The sequence below is a fragment of the Oryctolagus cuniculus genome, chromosome 12 (genome assembly GCF_964237555.1).
Source record: "Oryctolagus cuniculus chromosome 12, mOryCun1.1, whole genome shotgun sequence".
NCBI lineage: Eukaryota > Metazoa > Chordata > Mammalia > Lagomorpha > Leporidae > Oryctolagus > Oryctolagus cuniculus.
This window is the reverse complement of record NC_091443.1, coordinates 117,442,232-117,459,816: the sequence shown is the minus strand read 5'-3', so window position 1 is coordinate 117,459,816 and position 17,585 is coordinate 117,442,232. Positions and strand designations below refer to the sequence as shown.

The 17,585-nt window shown below is 43.9% G+C and overlaps 1 long non-coding RNA gene across 1 annotated transcript in view; it reads left to right on the top strand.

Moving 5' to 3' along the window:
• Positions 1-2,290, top strand: part of LOC127485564 (uncharacterized) — a 35,277-nt gene extending 32,987 nt beyond the window's left edge. The window contains exon 3 of the long non-coding RNA XR_011381185.1: positions 457-2,290. This is a non-coding gene — a long non-coding RNA (uncharacterized lncRNA). The remainder of the gene's footprint in view (positions 1-456) is intronic.
• Positions 2,291-17,585: the final 15,295 nt, after the last annotated feature.

Below are 17,585 nucleotides of genomic sequence, written 5' to 3'. Positions count from 1 at the left end.
AAAAGAGAGATATTTCTTTCCCCAAGATGCCAGCTTGTAGAAATAAGCTCTTTCCTCTTATCAACATTCATATCTGTACAATTGGCTACCCACATGGTGAGCCATAGGGCCTGATTAAAAGATTTAAAAAGAATTGCAGAGATTTCTATATTTTTCTGTGCCATAATGTATGCTATGCATTATATGTGTGTACTGTTGTATGTGTAAAAGTTGGTTGTGCTTATTTGTGTGATTTAAAATCACAACGTAATTTTCACCTAAGCACAAACAATAGATGAAAAGATGATGCAATGTTCATTGCTTCCTATGAAGTCCAATTTAAAGTTGTTCTTTGGCAAGATCATGACTTAAGAGATTAGCCATACTTATCTAATGTTTTAGTTTCTAAGGCAATGTAAGTATAATTGCTAAAAAATGAATTGGTGGTCTTTGCTGTGGCACCTTGTGCATCATCAGGTCCCTGCAACCTAAGGGATGTCTCCCTCTCCTCATCTTCCTGAGATATAAACTCAAGTATTCACTGACTGGAGAGGAGGTAGAGAAGATAATGTAGCAGTGCTGGGTCAGAATCCACAGCAAGGTTCAAGCTGATGCTGCAAGCCTTGCTGGATTCATGGATATGTGTGAGATGGAGCAAACATCAGCATCAAGCCAACAGGTGAGCATTTCTGCCTGATCTTTGACACCAAGGGGCCATCTTGCTGTTCACTACATCACAGCAGAAGCCATGTGGTGGCAGACATGAGCTGGAGGTGGTATACAAACTGAACACACACTGAAGAGAATGCCCAGTACAAGCTGTGCAAGGTGAGGAGGATGACTGTGGGTACAAAGGGAATCCGACTCCTGATGGCCCATGATGCTTGTGCCATGCGCAACCCAGATCCTCTCATCAAGGTGATCACGGGATGGATTACTGATTTGGGGCCCCTATCCAATTTGACATGAGGTAATGAACCTCAGGTTTTCCTGCCCAGGGATAAGAGCATCTCTGACTTACAGTGGCTGCAGAGAGATAAAGCAGTGTAGCAGCTAGAGAGACCAAGGGCTACTCTGCAGTAGGATGATTTTTTTTTGAATTGCTAAGTGTAAAAGATAGAGTTTTCTAAATACATGTACTCTTGGCTTCTTAAAATATATAGAAGGCATTGGGCCTTTTGGTAAATGTTTTCATAAGTTGTTAACATATAACTGTTCAAAGTTACCTGCTAAGTTTTCACTAAACAGTAAGTTACCAAGGATAAGAAATAATTTTTTAAGATTTATTTATTTTAATATTTGCAAATCAGAATAACAGAGAGAGGGAGAGGAGAAGGAGAGAGAGGGAGAGAGAGAGAGAGAGAGAGAGAGAGAGAGAGGTCCTCCATCCACTGGTTCACTCTCCAGATGGCTGCAATGGCTGGACCTTGCAGATATCAAGCCAGAAGCCAGGAGTCTCCTTCCACTCACCCACATGGGTGCAGGGGCTAAAGGATTCTGGACCACCTTCCACTGCTTTCCTAGGTCATTAGCAGGGAGCTGGATTGGAATGGAGCAACCAGGACTTGAACCAGTGCCCTTATGGGATGCCAGCACTCCAGCACTGCAGGTGGAGGCTTAACCTACTATGCCACAGCACCAGCCCCAATAAGAAATAATTCTAAGTCAACATCCCAAAGTTTAGAATTTTTGAAAGATTTATTTATGTATTTGAAAGGCTGAGTGAGAGAGACAGAGGCAGACATCTTCCATCTACTGGTTCATCCCCAGATGTCTGTAATAATCAAGCACTGGGCCAGACTGAAGGCAGGAGCCTGGAGCTCCATTCAGGTCTCCTACATCAGTAGCAGGGGCCTAAACACCTGTGCCATTTTCCTCTGCTTTTCCCAGGCCATTAGCAGGGAGCTTGATCTGAGGTAGAGCAGCTGCAATATGAACCAGTGCCCATATGGGATGCCAGCATCACAGGTGGTGGCCTTACCCATACATCACAACACTGGCCCTGACATTAAAAATTTTCAAAGTGGGGGGCAGAATCATCGGTTAAATGCAGTCTATCATACCTGCATCCCATAAGAGTGCTTTTTTGAGTCCAAGCTGCTGCACTTCTAATCCAGTACCCTGCTAATATGCCTGGGATAGCAGAAGATGGCCCAAGTGCTGGGACCCCTGCCACACATGTGGGAGAACCACATGGACTTCCCTGACTTCTGGCTTCAATCTGTCCCAGCTCTGGCTGTTGTAGATGGATGGGGAGTGAACCAGATAGACAATCTCTTTCTCATTGGCTTTATTTTCTGGAATTCTGTCTTTCAAATAAATAAAACTAGGATTTAGTCCCCTATGTTAAATCAGTAAAGTTTTTTTAGAATATATAAATAATGATAAATATTTGCTAGAGGTGTTTAATATTTGATTTTAAAGTCTAATAACTTTCTAAAAAAAGATTTATTTATCTGAAAGGCAGAGATACAAAGTGAGAAAGAGGAAAAAAAGAGATCTTCCATCCAATGACTCACTACCCAAATGGCCTCAATGGGTGGGGGTTGGGTCAGGCAGGAGCCAGTAAGCAGGAGCTAGGAGCGCCTGCTGAGTCTCCCACACAGGTGCAGGGACTCAAGTACTTAGCCCACCTTCCTCTGCTTTTCCCAGGTGCATTAGCAGAGAGCTGGATCAGAAGTAGAGCAGCTGGGACTCAACTGAGCCAGAGTCCACATGAGATGCTGGCACTGAGGAGGAGGCTTAACCTTCTATACCACAGTGCCTAAAATTTTGAGAGAGAGAGAGAGAGAGAGAGAGAGAGAGAGATGGAGAGGGAGAGGCAGAGTGAAATGTCTTCCATCCATGGGTTCACTCCCCAAATGGCCGTAATGGCTGGAGCTGAGCCAATCCAAGAGGAGCCAGGAGCTTCTTGTGGGTCCCCCATTCTCAAGCACATCTTGCACTTCTTTCCTAGGATTAGCCTACTACGCTCCAGTGCCTGGCCCCTCTAATAACATTTTCAACCGTCTTCTCAACTGCAGCTTCTTACAATTTCCATTTGATTGACTCCTTTCCAACAACTAGCCATCTCTTATAAGCTATTTTCTCCTCCTTTATTGTTTAGTTATGGCCTGTCATGAGAAATGCTTGTCTTTACAGCTGATATTGTGGCACAGCGGGTTAAGATGCTGCCTGTGATGGCAGCAACCCATATGGGCACTGGTTTGATTCCTCGTGGCCCACTTCTGATTCATCTCCTAGCTAATGCACCTGGGAAAACAGGAGAGTATGGCCCAAGTCCTTGGGACCCTGCACCCATGTGGGAGACCTGGATGAGTCTCCTGGCAGTGGCTTCTGTCTGGCCCAGTTCTGGTTGTAGTGGCCATTTGGCTAATGAACTAGCCAATGGAAGATCTCTCTCTCTCTGTAACTCTACCTTGGAAATAAATTAATCTTGAAAGAGAAATATTTATCTCAGGAGACTGGGGATCATAAGGGTACTTGATTCTTTACACCTAATTTTTTAAAAAGCTTCATTTATTTATTTGAAAGTCAGAATCACACAGAGAGAGGAGAGGCAGGAAGAGAGAGAGACACATCTTCCATCTGCTGGTTCACTCCCCAGATGGCCACAACAGCCAGAGCTGTGCTGATGTGAAGCCAGGAGCCAGGAGCTTCTTCCAGGTCTCCCAAGGGAGTGAAGGGACCCAAGGTCTTGGGCCATCTTCTAATGCTTTCCCAGGCCATAGCAGAGAGCTGGATAGGAAGTGGAGCAGCTGGGACTCAAACCAGTGCCCTTATGAGACGCTGGCAGTGCGGGCAGTAGCTTGACCTGCTGTGCCACAGTGCCAACCCCTACACCTAATTTCTTTAAGCTTTCTTTTTATTTGGAAGGCAGAGTTTACAGAGAGAGGGAGAGACAGAGATCTTTGGTCTACTGCTTCACACCCCAAATGGCCACAATGGCTGAACTTGAGCCACAATGGCCAGAAATCAGGAGCTTCTTCTCAGTCTCCCACCTCACTGTCAGGGGCCCAAGGACTTGGCCATTTTTCATTGGTTTCTTAGGCACATTAGCAGGGAAGTGTATCAGAAATGGAATAGTCCAGGACTACAATCAGTGCACATGTGGAAGCCTGTGTCACAGGTGGTGGCTTTTACACACCACACCACATCACTGGCCCCTACACATGATTTTTCTAGATGTATTTAAATTGTTCTATGGGATTTTTTTTCTGCTTGTGTTTCTAAGGTGTATTATTTTCTTTTATTTATTTATTTATTTGAAATGCAGAGTTACAGAGAGGCAGAGAGAGAGAGAGAGGTCTTCCATCTGATAGTTCACTCCCCAGATGACCACAATGGCCAAAGCTGCACTGAGCTGCAGCCAGGAGCTTCTTTTGGGTCACCCACAGGGATACAGGGGCCTAAGGACTTGGGCCATCCTCTTCTGCTTTCCCAGGCCATAGCAGAGAGCTGGATCAGAAGTGGAGCATCCAGGACTTAAACTGACACCGATATGGGATCTCAGCACTGCAGGTGGTGGTTTTACTTGCTAAGCCACAGTGCTGGCCACTGGTGTATTCTTTTCTAAGTTTTCTCATTCTTTTATAATGCTGAATTTATATATACCTGAGAGAGAATGAGAAGTAGATGGAAATATATAGAGACGTTTTTTTAAAAAAAAAAGATTTTATTTATTTATTTGATGGGCATAGTTACCGGGAGAGGAGAGACATAAATTTTTTATCCACTGGTTCAGCCTCCAAATGGCCAAAACAGTTGGAGATGGGCTGAACCCAAGCTAGGAGCCAGGAGCTTCCTCTGGGTCTCCCAGGTGGGTTTAAGGGCCCAAGGACTTGAGCTATCTTCCACTGCTTTCCCAGGACAAAAACAGAGAGCTGGATCAGAAGAGGAGAAGCTGGGACTAGAACCGATGCCCATATGGGATGCTGGCGCTTCAGGCCAAGGCATTAACCTGCTGCGCCACATGCTGGCCCCTTTTTTCTGTATTTGTGTTAAGCACTATGTATTAAAAATTCCATAGATATAACCCATGGACTTGCAGTGCTATCTATCTATGAGCGCCATCTACTGCAGCTAATGGTCTTTTAATGGCTTTCTCAGGTAACCAATGACCCAGCTTCTTCAAGGCTTCCACATTTAAGCTGTGCATCAGCTGTCATTTTGACCTCAGGCTGATAGAATGGTGTCTACTGATGGTCACTGTGGCTCCAGTATTCTTTTTTTATTGAACCAACCAAATAGGTGTTTTCAGGAGATTCTTTGAGTCTTGCAGGTATAAATTGTGTGCAAACAATCTTTTTTTTTTCAAGACTTAAAAGTTAAGCTATTGCCTGTAGTGCCAGCATCCCATATGGGTACCAGTCTCACTTCTTTGCATCATATTCTTGTTGATTTTTTTCCAAATTTCAACTTCCTGTGCCAGTGTCCACAGAGTCTTTCATGCACACATCATGGAACTGAACACTTTCAACCCTCTGCGTAACCAATTAGTACTGAATTGCGTTCACGCTTCCTGTCTTTTTCTTCACTATTCTGACTACTCTATGTCTAATGGTTAGTGATCACGTCTTCTCCATTTTTCCTCCCTATCTCTCCATTCTCTTTCCAGACGTTGGCTCTTAAATTCAAATTTTCTGGGGGCTGGTGATGTTGCACCAGCATCCAATATGGGTACCCATTTGTGTCTTGACTGCTCATCTTCTGATCCAGCTCTCTGCTTGTGGCCTGGGAACATAGTGTAAGATGGCCCAAGTGCTTGGGTTCTGGCACCCACATGGGAGACTTTGAAGGAGCTCCTGGCTCCTGGCTTCTGAGTGACTCAACTCTGGCCACTGAGGCCATTTGGGGAGTGAACCAGCAGATGGATGAAATATTTTCTATCCCTCCCTCTCTGTGTCTGTAGTTGTACCTCTCAAATAAATCAATAAAATCTTTTTTTTAAATCTTGTCCCTTTTATCTGTTCTTTTTAAATTTTTATTTTTATTTATTTGAAAGTTAGAGTTACAGATAGAGGTAGAGCCAGAGAGAGAGAGAGGTCTTCCTTCCACTGGTTCACTCCCCAAATGTCTTCAACAGCCAGAGTTGATCTGATCCAAAGCCAGGAGCCAAGAGTTTCTTTTGGGTCTCCCACATGGGTATAGGGGCCCGTGTACTTGGGCCATCTTCCACTGTTTTCCTAGGCCATAGAAGAGAGCTGGGTTGGAAGTAGAGCAGCTGAGACTCAAACCGGTGCCCGTATGGGATGCTGGCACTGCAGGCTGGGGCTTTAACCCACTGTACCACAGTGCCAGCCCCAATAAAATCTTTAAAAAAATGCTAATCTTCTAAGATTATTTTCCATGTTTCTGTGCCCTGTTTGAGGACATAGGCAATATCTTTTATGTAAGCAATAGCAATTACATTGATTTTTGGAAGAAATATGAAAAAGATTATATATATACTTTTGTTTATAAATAATTTTCAAAAACAGTGATTCATTCAGTTAACACTTCTTTGAACATATTTACTGTTTTTTTCTCCTCACAGTCCAGGACCACTCACCTAGATATGGTGCAGTTTGTAGTTCCCATCCCTTGGCCTAGTTTTTTCTTTGTCTTTTTGCCAGTGTGTTTTGCAATTTTGTATTCATGAGAATACATTGCTGAAGAGACAACCATCTATATCTTTTTTGTGAAGTGTAACCTGATGACACAAAAAATTTTTATTTACTACTTATTTATTTATTTGAAAGAGAGTTACAGAGAGAGAATGAGATAGATCTCCCATATGCTGGTTGCCACAAATTGCCACAATGGCTGAGAGAGAAGGAAGCATGGAGATCACCCATCAACTCGTCTTCTCCACAACTGCTCTACAATAGCCTGGGCTCAACCAGCTTGAGGCCTAGTGCCTACAACTCAAGCCAGGTTTGTCCCATGAATGGCAGGGTTCCAGATACTTGGCCCATTCCTGGATCTCTCCTAAGAGCACATTTCCAGGAAACTGGAATGTAGTGCTGAGGCAGGATTCAGAATCAGGCACTCAAATATAGGATGTGGGCATTCACAGAGGCATCATTAGCACTAGACCAACTGCATCCCTGATTTTCCTGTGAGATACATTGTGGGCAGAAAATATCATATCATAGTTCAATTCTACAACAACTATGGAGGCTATTTGATGACCCAGCATATCATTTCTCTGGAAAATATTGCATACATACTTGCAGAGACTATGCATTCTCTTGCTGAATGAAGCGAGGTGGGATGTGTATGTGTGTAATCAATTAAATCAAAATGTTCCATGGTTTTTCAGTGTGTTTTAGTTGTCCTGTCTCTTATTCCAAGTAGTATATTGTCATGTTCAGGTACTGCTCTTGACCGGTCTACTCTTTATTTTTACTCATTTTTCATGAACTGTTCAACATGTTTCCTTAGAAACGTGTGTTCGTATAATTGTCATTTTGACCAGATTCACTGATGCTCTTGCTAGAGAAAATATGTCTTATTTGTCTCCATTAATATCTTTTGTTTTCAAGTCCATTCTGTCCAGTATTGGATTGTCCATATAGTATAGCCAGTTCTCTTATCATCATTCTGTTTTTTAAAAGAATAATTCATTTGAAAGGCAGAGTTGCAGAGAAGCAGAATGAGAGTGTAATGGCATTAGAAAGCACAGCCTGTAATAGATTAGTAAGATGCTCACCAGTGGCAACACTAAACTTATGGTTTCTTCTGAAAGAGTTCAATGTTCAGGACAACTTCAGGTAGGCAAGACAACTTATTTTTTTTTAAGATTTATTTATTTATTTATTTATTTATTTGAATGGCATAGCTGAGAGACAGAGAGAGGGAGAGAGAGGGAGTGAGAGAGAAAGGTCTTCCATCCACTGGTTCAATCCCCAGATGCCTGCAGTGGCTAGAGCTGCATTGAGCCAAAGCCAGGAGCCAGGTGCCATCTTCCACTGCTTTTCTAGGCCATAGCAGAGAGCTGGATCAGAAGTGGAGCAGCCAGGACTCAAAGCAGAGCTCATATGGGATGATTGATTTATTTGAAAGGCAGAGTCACAGAGGAAGAAAAGGTAGGGGAAAAGGTCTTCCATCCAGTAGTTTACTCCCCAAATGGCTGCAAAGGCTGGAGCTGAGTCAGTCTGAAGCCAGGAGTCAGGAGCTTCTTCCAGATCAGCCACACATGTACAGGTTCCACACACTTGGGCCAAATTCCATTGCTTTCCCAGGCCATGGCAGAGAACTCGATCAGAAGTGGGCAGCTGGGACTCAAACCAGCACACATATGGGATGTCGGCACTGCAGGCAGTGGCTTTACCCACTATGCCACAGTGCTGGCCCCTCAAGTTTTATCCTGCTATGGATTGCATGGAGCATTTCTCTTTGTATTAATACAAAAAGTTTTTAAAAACATTTTAATCCTATACACATTATATTGTTTTGTTTTTTAGTGTAACCTGATAATCTTTGCCTTTTTAAAATATTCTACTGAGAAATAGTTGTACATGTTTGTAGGGTATGATGTATTCATTTGATGAATGTTAATTCTGGGATTTGGGATTCTCAAATGAGAATTGTTCACATTCTTCACCTCATATTCTATGGTGGGAACATTTAAAAGCCTCTACAAGAGGGGAGGGAGTATTGAGTAGTTGCCCCTCTGAAGCCACACTATTTTTTTAGATTCATTTTGTTGGAAATAGGTACAGAAAAAGGTAGGGAGATCAATAGCTAGAAAGATAGATGTGTCTTCTATGCACTGGCTCACTCACGAAATGACAATTGCCAGAGTTGAGCTAATCCAAAGCCAGGGTCTTCTCCTGGGTCTCCTACATCAGTGCAGGGGCCCAAGGACTTGGCCATCACCCACTACTTTCCAAAGTGCCTTGCCAGGGAGCTGGATTGGAAGGGAGCAGCCAGGCTCCCATATGGGATGCAGATGCTGCAGGCTGGTACACCACAGCACAAGCCAAATCACTAATTTACAACTTCAAAATATTTCTACATGTCTTCAAAAGCAGAGGTGTTGAAATTAATATAATCATGACTGGTGCTGAGTTGTCATCCTAAACAATAAACAGAGTTACAAGGCAATAGCAGAATATTATACTATAATTGACATTATATAAGAAACTAGAAATGTTGATTAATCATACATTAATAAGCCCCATAACACATTTTTTGAAAAAAGATTTATTTATTTATTTGAAAAGCAGAGTTACATAGAGGCAAAAGCAGAGAGAAAGTCTTCCATCCACTGTTCACTCCCCAAATAATTGTAACAGCCAGAGATGGGCCAATACAAAGGCAGAAGCCTTGGAGCTTCTTCCAGTTCTCCCCTGTGGGTACAGGGTCCCAAGGACTTGGGCCATCTTCTACTGCTTTCCCAGGCCACAGCAGAGAGCTGGATTGGAAGTGGAGCAGCTGGGACTAGAACCAGCACCCATATGGGGTGCTGGCACTTCAGGCCATGGCATTAACCCACTGTGCCACAGTGCCAGCCCCTTAGTGCTTTTTTTAAAAAAAGTTTTTTTTCTTTCCCTCAGAGTTCTGGAAATTTTTATCAAAATTAGTCAAAAACCTGCAATTAAGAACATTTGGGTCTGGCACTGTGGCTTAGCAGGTAAAGCTACTGCCTGCCATGCCAGCATCCCATATTGGGTGCTGGTTCGAGTCCCAGCTGCTCTGCTTCAGACCCAGCTCTCTGCTGTGGCCTGGGAAAGCAGTAGAAGATGGCCCAAATCCTTGGTCCCATGCACTTGTGTGGGAGACTCAAAAGAAGCTCCTGGTTTCAGGTTGGTATAGCTCTGGCCATTCATCTGGAGTGAACCAGCAGATGGAAGACCTCACTCACTGCCTCTGCCTCTCTGTAACTTAGGTCATATATAAGGACTTTTGAAAGTCTTAATCTTGGCCCAGCACTGTAGCATAGCAGGTAAAGCCATTGCAAGCAGCTTTGGCATCCCTATGGGCTTTGGTTTGAGTCTCAGCTGCTTCACTTGTGGTCCAGCTCCCTACTGATATGCCTGGGAAGGCTGTGAAGGATGGTCTAAGTGCTTGAGACCCTGCAACCAAGTGGGAGACCCAGAAGAAACTCCTGGCTTTGGATCAGCCCAGCTCCGGCCATTGCAGCCATTTGAGGAGTAAACCAGTGGGTTGGATCTCTCTCTCTTTCTAACTCTGCCTTTCAAATAAGATAAATTTTTTTTAATCTCTCTTCTTTTCTCATATTCCCAGGTAAGAAGTCAGATTGCTTCACTTGCTCACCTGTCTGCCTTGCAAATCCCATGCCCCACTCTCCCTCTGTCAGAGCCTCATTCACATTGTAGGTCAGAGGAGCATAAAGGGAAAGACATGGGGTCAGGAGACCAGCTCACCTTCCCAGGGCTGTCCCTGTCACATCAACCCCTGAAAGTGTTGTTGCTATGGTAACTCTCCAACCTTGAAGCTAGTGCTTCAGACTTCCTCTGACTGTAGGTCCCCATGTATCCCCTGGCCTCAGCAGGCACTCTAGATGCAGATTTGGTCCATGAGTACTGAAGTGCTGGCCAGGCAGAGGCAGGGCTAGCTCAAACTCCTGCCTATCACCCATTCTTTGTGTGTCAACAGCTGGAGCCAGCACCATGAGGCCACAAATATCTTCCCGCCTTCTGTGCCCTGCCTACCCTGTTGGCAAATGTGCAATGAGGCCAGCCTGTGAGGCTTCTGCTGTATCCTTGGATGAATGGGTTCTAGTGGGTTGGGGCTTTTTCTCTTCACATGGGTTTGAAAGTGTCAACATAGTGCTTGCCCACCTCTAGTCTTAGGGGATTTTTCATTTTCTGGGAGCTTATACTCAGGAGGTTGGCAGCTGGGCACTTCTGAGCTGCGAAAGGGATTATTTATTTATCTTTTTTGCCTTTTAAAAATTTTTATTTATTTGAAAGAATTATTTATTTATTTGAAAGAGAGAAGTAGAGACAGAGAGGTCTTCCATCCAATGGTTCACTCCCCAGATGGCTGCAACTGCTAGAGCTGCACTGATCCAAAGCCAAGAGCCAGGAGCTTCTTCCAGGTCTCCCACAAGGGAGAGAGGGTCTTAATAATTACTTCATAATGCATGACAGTTTAGATAAGATGGTCTTGATGTTTGATCTTACCTAGAGGGACATACCTGTCGCTCCCCCTCTTCGCGGAGGAACGACACAGGACCCTGCGCTGTTCTTTTGTCTGCTCGGCCCTCCCTGGGTTTGCTGCTGGTTCTTCCCGGGTTGGCTACCGACCCTTCCACCTCTGTGGAAGGACGGTTCCCCCTGCCACTTTCCCCACTTCCGTGGGGGAGCGGCACACCACCGGCCGGCTCTCTCGGGGGCTGCTCAGATGTTCCTCAGGTGTTCCTGGTGCATGTTGTCCCTCTCCTCCTTTATAGTCCTCTTCCACCAATCCCAACTCTGCTACCCACATGCCGAGTACGCTGCTCTCCTCCAATCAGGAGCAGGATCAGCTCCTGCAGGTCATCACTCAAGTTGGCGAGAGACAGCTGCGTAGAAGCTGTTACTCCCTTCTCAGCGCCATATTGTGGGAGAGCAGATGTATAGAATAAGTCTTAATTCCAGTAACTTAGTCTAGTCCGAGTTGCTCCCCACAATACCTTTCCTTATGAGCATAATCTTATCTTTCTTTTTTATTTTTATTTATTCTAAAGGTTTATTTTTATTTTATTTATCTGAAAGAATTACAAAGAGAAAGAGAAGTCCCCCATATGCTGGTTCACTCTGCAAATGGCCACATGAGCAGAACTATTCCAAAGCCAGGAGCAGAGCTTCTTCCTAGTTCTCCCACATGGATCCAGAGGCTCAAGGAGTTGTGCCATCCTCTGCTGCTTTCCCAGGTGCATTAGCAGGGAGCTGGATCAAAAGTGAAGCATCTGGGTCTTGAACTGGCATCCATATGGTGAGCCAGCACTGCATGCTGGGGCTTTAACCTGCTGTGCCACAGTACCAGCCCTGGAAAACACTGTGATAACATAGCTGTGACCACAGATTTCTAGCTCTGGCCACCAAGGATTAGGGATGGGATTGAGCACCCCCTTGGCTGACCTTCCCAAAGGCTGCCTCTGTAGTCCACTTTAACAGAGATTAGGAGGAAGAAGAATTATTTAGGCAGCAGGACCAATGTAAGGATAGATGGCAGGCCAATTAATGGCTGCCTTACATAGGAGTCTTCCACCAAGGAGACCCAACAAAGCCGGTCTACCTCAAATGGTACTGATTGGCAATATGAGCAATCTGGGCATTGGGCAAGCAGCGGTCATGCTAGAAGATGGCTCGTGAAGGGGCCTGACAACTCTACCAAGAGCGACACTAGTGGAAATGGAACTGCCCTGGAGGTTGAAGGACTCCAGGGTCAGAGCTGCAGACCCTGTTGGCCCTCCCTAAACTGAAAAAGCCATTCACTCTTCCCAACTTCCAAAGTAACCAGCATGGTTGAAGGGATGACCTAGGATCAGTAACATTGCAGGTAGAGCTCTAAATTTCTTTTAGAGATGTCACCTATTAAAACTAATCTATTCAGGCCAGCTCTCCTCCCAGGCCAGCTAGGTAATGGAAGTCAACAGGGTGTCTTCTCTAAGGAGGTTCCCACCTCATTTATGACGTCACTTCCAGTACCCCATGTGAAGAGTTAGATAGGTCTGGGCCTCACTTATACCTGGCTAGGCCTTAACATCAACCTGATAATTATCAAGCCTTTCTTGTCAGTTTCCTTTTATCCCTCAATGGGAAAACTCCCTCTTGGTTTGGACAGCACCTTTCTTAGATACTCTAATACTGACTGTCTTGGTCTCTGTGTATCTAATTTGCTTGTTAGATTCATTTTCTCCAGACTTAGGCAGAGAAATTCTAGATGGTCATGCACATGAAACCTTGAATGGAGACAGTTTCTGTGAGCTGGCACTGCAGCCCCCTTGAGAGGCCAGCTTCTGCTGGAACGCTGTCTTGATCACAGGTCCCTACTTTGCCCCTATTCAGCTGGAAGAAAGCAGAACAGTCTTCGCCTTAACCCCTGACAGCAGCCAGGGTTCCATACACAGAGGGAGGAAATGAGGGGCCCCAGAACTAGAAGCAGGCCAGACTAACTACCCCACAGCTCCTTGACTGCACATACACACTAAACAAAGCAGGAGCACTCAGGCGTACATCTGTCTTCACATTAACTGGGCAGGACTCTTTTGCTCTCCTATATCCCTCTTTGTTCTCCTCATTTTGGCCATCTTTCCCACCATGGGCAATGTTTCTAATTTCTCCTTTTATCCTCATAATCATAATGCTTCCATTATTACCATGTACAATTAATATATTTCAAAAGTCTTTACAGGAGCACATGACTACTATATCCCCAGCAATTATGCAGGAAAAACCCAAGACTGCTCTTCAGTCAATCCAATCCAGAGTATAGATACCCACCCCATGTCAATGATTCATATCAGCAAGAAGTAACCAGAAAGAAACTGGCACCCCATATCCTTATCTATACTCAGAGACAGGACTGATGGAACAAGGACATAAGCCTCAGTCATTTCAGGTTCTTGTTATTTCTTTTGTTCTCTTCCTTCCTTCCTTCCTTCCTTCCTTCCTTCCTTCCTTCCTTCCTTCCTTCCTCCCTCCCTCCCTTTCTTCCTTCCTTTAATTCATTCATTCATTCATTTCAGATTCTTCTGTTTCCTTCCTTCCTTCCTTCCTTCCTTCCTTCCTTCCTTCCTTCCTTCCTTCCTTCCTCCCTTTCAAGATTTATTTTTAATTTGAAAGAGTTACACAGAGAGAGAAGGAGAGGCAGAGAGAGAGAGAAAGAGGTCTTCTATCTGCTGCTTCACTCCTCATATGTCTGCAATGGCCAGAGCTGAGCTGATTGGAAGCCAGGAGTCAGGAACTTCCTCTGGGTCTCCCACGTGGGTGCAGGGGCCCAAGAACTTGGGCCATCTTCTACTGCTTTCCCAGGCCATAGCAGGGAGCTGGATAGGAAGTGGAGCAGCCATGTATCAAACCAGTGCCCACATAGGGTGCTGGCACTGCAGGTGGTGGCTTTACTCACTATTCCACAGTGCCAGCCCCTATATTTTATAAGAAGTTATTTTAAAAGTTTCATGGACAATACACGTTATCATTTAATTTTATAACCATGAAATTCTGAGTACTTTTATATAAAGCATTGTTAAAGAACTAAAAATCATGAGGATTATAGAATTTATGTATGTAAATTCCACAGAAGAGAAAAAGCTGCCTAACCTGGACCTCCATATCTGTTCAAGCTGATGTATTAAGACATTTAAATTGATATAATGATTGAAAGTTTTAGAAGTTCCCAAAACAGATGTGCCTATTTTTATTCTATTTGATTGTAAGTAAAATATGCAACTTGTTTTTTATTATTATTATTTTTAAAATAAAATTAGGCCCAGCACTGTGAAAATAGTGGGTAAAGCCAGCAACTATGGTGCTGGTATCCCATATGGCCACCAGTTCAAACCCCAGATGGTCCAAGTATTTGGGGTCCTGCACCTCTGTGGGGAACCCAGAAGGAGCACCTGGCTTCTGGATATGGATTAGCCCAGCCCTGGCCATTGTGGCCATTTGGGATGTGAACCAACAAATGGAACCAATCTCTCTCTCTCTCTCTATTTCTCTATACTCTCGCTATAGCTATCTCTATAATTCTTTCAAATACATTTAAAAAATCTCCATCAAAATGGGTTTAAATATTTTCAGCTATTTCCTACAATACAGAAGTATAAAGGACCTTTGAAGAAACATGAAAGAATTCTTTTTTTTTTTTTTTTTTGACAGGCAGAGTGGATAGTGAAAGAGAGAGAGACAGAGAGAAAAGTTTTCCTTTGCTGTTGGTTAACCCTCCAATGGCCACCGCGGCCAGTGCGCTGCAGCCGGTGCACCATTCTGATCCAAAGCCAGGAGGAAGGTGCTTCACCTGGTCTCCCATGTGGGTGCAGGGCCCAAGCACTTGGGCCATCCTCCACTGCACTTGCTGGCCACAGCAAAGAGCTGGCCTGGAAGAGGGGCAACTGGGACAGAATCCAGTGCCCCGACCGGGACTAGGACCTGGTGTGCTGGTGCCACAGGTGGAGGATTAGCCTATTGAGCCGTGGCACTGGCCTAAAGAATTCATTTTAACTTTGGATAAAATCACCTATTTTTTCTCTTTTTAAGGATATATTGCACTCATTTGAAAGGCAGATTTGTAAGGAAGGAGAAACAGAGTCAGAGACTTTCCATCTGCTGCTTCACTCCCCAGATGGCTGCAATGGCCAGAGCTGGGTAAAACCAAAGCCAGGAGAAAGAAGCTTCATCCTGGTCTTCCAAGTGAATGGCAGGGACCCAATCATGTGGGTCATTTCAGCTGCTTTCCCAGGCCATTGGCTGGGAGCTGGATAGAAGTGGAGCATCAGGACCTGAACAGGTACCCATATGAGATGCCAGCATTGCAGATAGGACATAACCTCTTCAGCCACATTGATGAGCTCCTAAAATCACCTATTTCTAAAGAGTTTATTTTTATTTATATTCTTTTTATAAAAGACTTATTTGTTTATTTCAAAGTCAAAGTTTACAGAGAAGAGGGAAAGACAGAGAGATCTTCCATCATCTGGTTCATTCCCCAAATGGCTACAAAGGCAGGGGTTGGGTTAGGTCAAACCAGGAGCTTCTTCCAGGCCTCCCATGTGGATGAAGGAGCCCAAGCACTTGGCCAATTCTCTGATGTTTCCCCAGGCCATCATCAAGGAGCTGGATCAGAAGTGTAGCAGCCAGAACTTGAACTGGCACCCATATAGGACTTCATTCTCACAAATGGTGGCTTAAATGCTAGCCCCTCCTTATATCCTTTATAAAATTATTTTAAAAGTCTCCTTCTAAATAAACAAAAGATATCTCTATTATTTACCAAGGTTAGTGTTCAATTTATTAACTGTCTCTATTTACAAGTCAAACTAACACCAGCATTTGTTCGAAGACCCAAATGGGGGGCAGTGCCATGATGCAACAGGCTAAAGCCCTAGCCTGCAGCACTGGCATCCCTTATGGGCACCAGTTCGAGTCTTGGCTGCTCCTCTTCTGATCCAGCTTTCTGCTATGGCCTGGGAAAGCAGTGGAAGATGTCCCAGGTCCTTGGGCCCCTAACCCACATGGGACACCTGGACGAAGCTCCTGGCTCCTGGCTCCTGGCTCCTGGATTGGATCAGTTCAGCTCTGGCTGTTGCGGTCATTGGGGAGAGAACAAGTGGAATGGAAGACATCTTCTCTCTCTCGCTCTGGCTCTGGCTCTGGCTCTACCTCTCTCTGTTACTCTGTCTTTCAAGCAAATAAAATACATCTTTAAAAAAGAAACTTAAATGAGTCCTATCCCTTGGGCATAAACTCAGCTAAATCTACAGTGTCGTGTCTGTAATCTGTCCATAGTGAAACTCAAGTCTGGTGCATATCTCTCTTCTGCTAGACATTACTGTGTCCTTCCTTTAAGAATCAATAACAGGGGCCAGCATTTGGTGCAGATTAAGCAGCTGCTCACAATGCTGGCATCCCAGATGAACTCAGGTTCAAGTGCCAGTTCTGATCCAGTTCACTACTAATGTGTGTAGGAAAGCAGCAGAACATTGCTGAAGTACTTGCGCACCTCCCACCTATATGAAAGAACCAGTTGGAGTTCCATGCTCCTGGTTTTTGCCTGGCCTAGTCCCAGCAATGGTAGTTATTTGGGGAGTGAACCAGCAGGTGGACGATCTCTCTCTCCCTCTATCTCTCTTTCTCTCTCTCTCTTTCCCTATCTCACCCTCTCCCTCCTCTGTAAATCTGACTTTCAGATAAGTAAATAAATAAATCCTTTTAAAAAAAGAAACCAAGAAAGCAAAATAGATTCAAGAATAAACTAAATAAATATTTTAATAGAGTCCAGAACAGACTATAAATGTGCTACTACTGCACATTTGTCACTATGATGTGCTGAATAAAAATAATTAATGTATATTATCCTGTACTTATTTGGATGATTGATTACTGGTAATTAGTATTTAGTTTTAAAGAAAAAATTTCAAGTGACAATACTCATCAACAGGAAAAAGTTGAAACAAAGCACTCTCTTAATCTCACAAAGTCATGTGAATAGGAGAAGACATCTGATTTTTTATAATCAGCCTTCCTAAGATTTACAATTTTTTTCTGTCAACAGTTAATTTGATCATCATAGAAAGTTCTTTGAAGACTCTTGTTAAACTTGTGCCTCTTTGAAAAAGTAAATTTTACTGCACGATACTGCAGGAGGTAAATTTTTGATTTATAGGAAATTTGAAAACCAATTATGATTAGTCTCTATTTTCTGATTTACTTTATAGAACAGAAATTACACAGATAAATGTCACTAGGTCTAATTTTTTAAAAATATTTACTTATTTATTTGATAAGCAGTCACAGATAGACAAGGGGAAAGACCAAGAGAGAGGTCTTCCATTTGCTAGTTCACTCCCCAAATGGACACAATGGCCAGAGCTGGACCAACTCAAAGCCAGGAGCCATGAGCTTCTTCATACATGGGTGCAGGGGTTCAAACACTTGGGCCATCTTCCACTG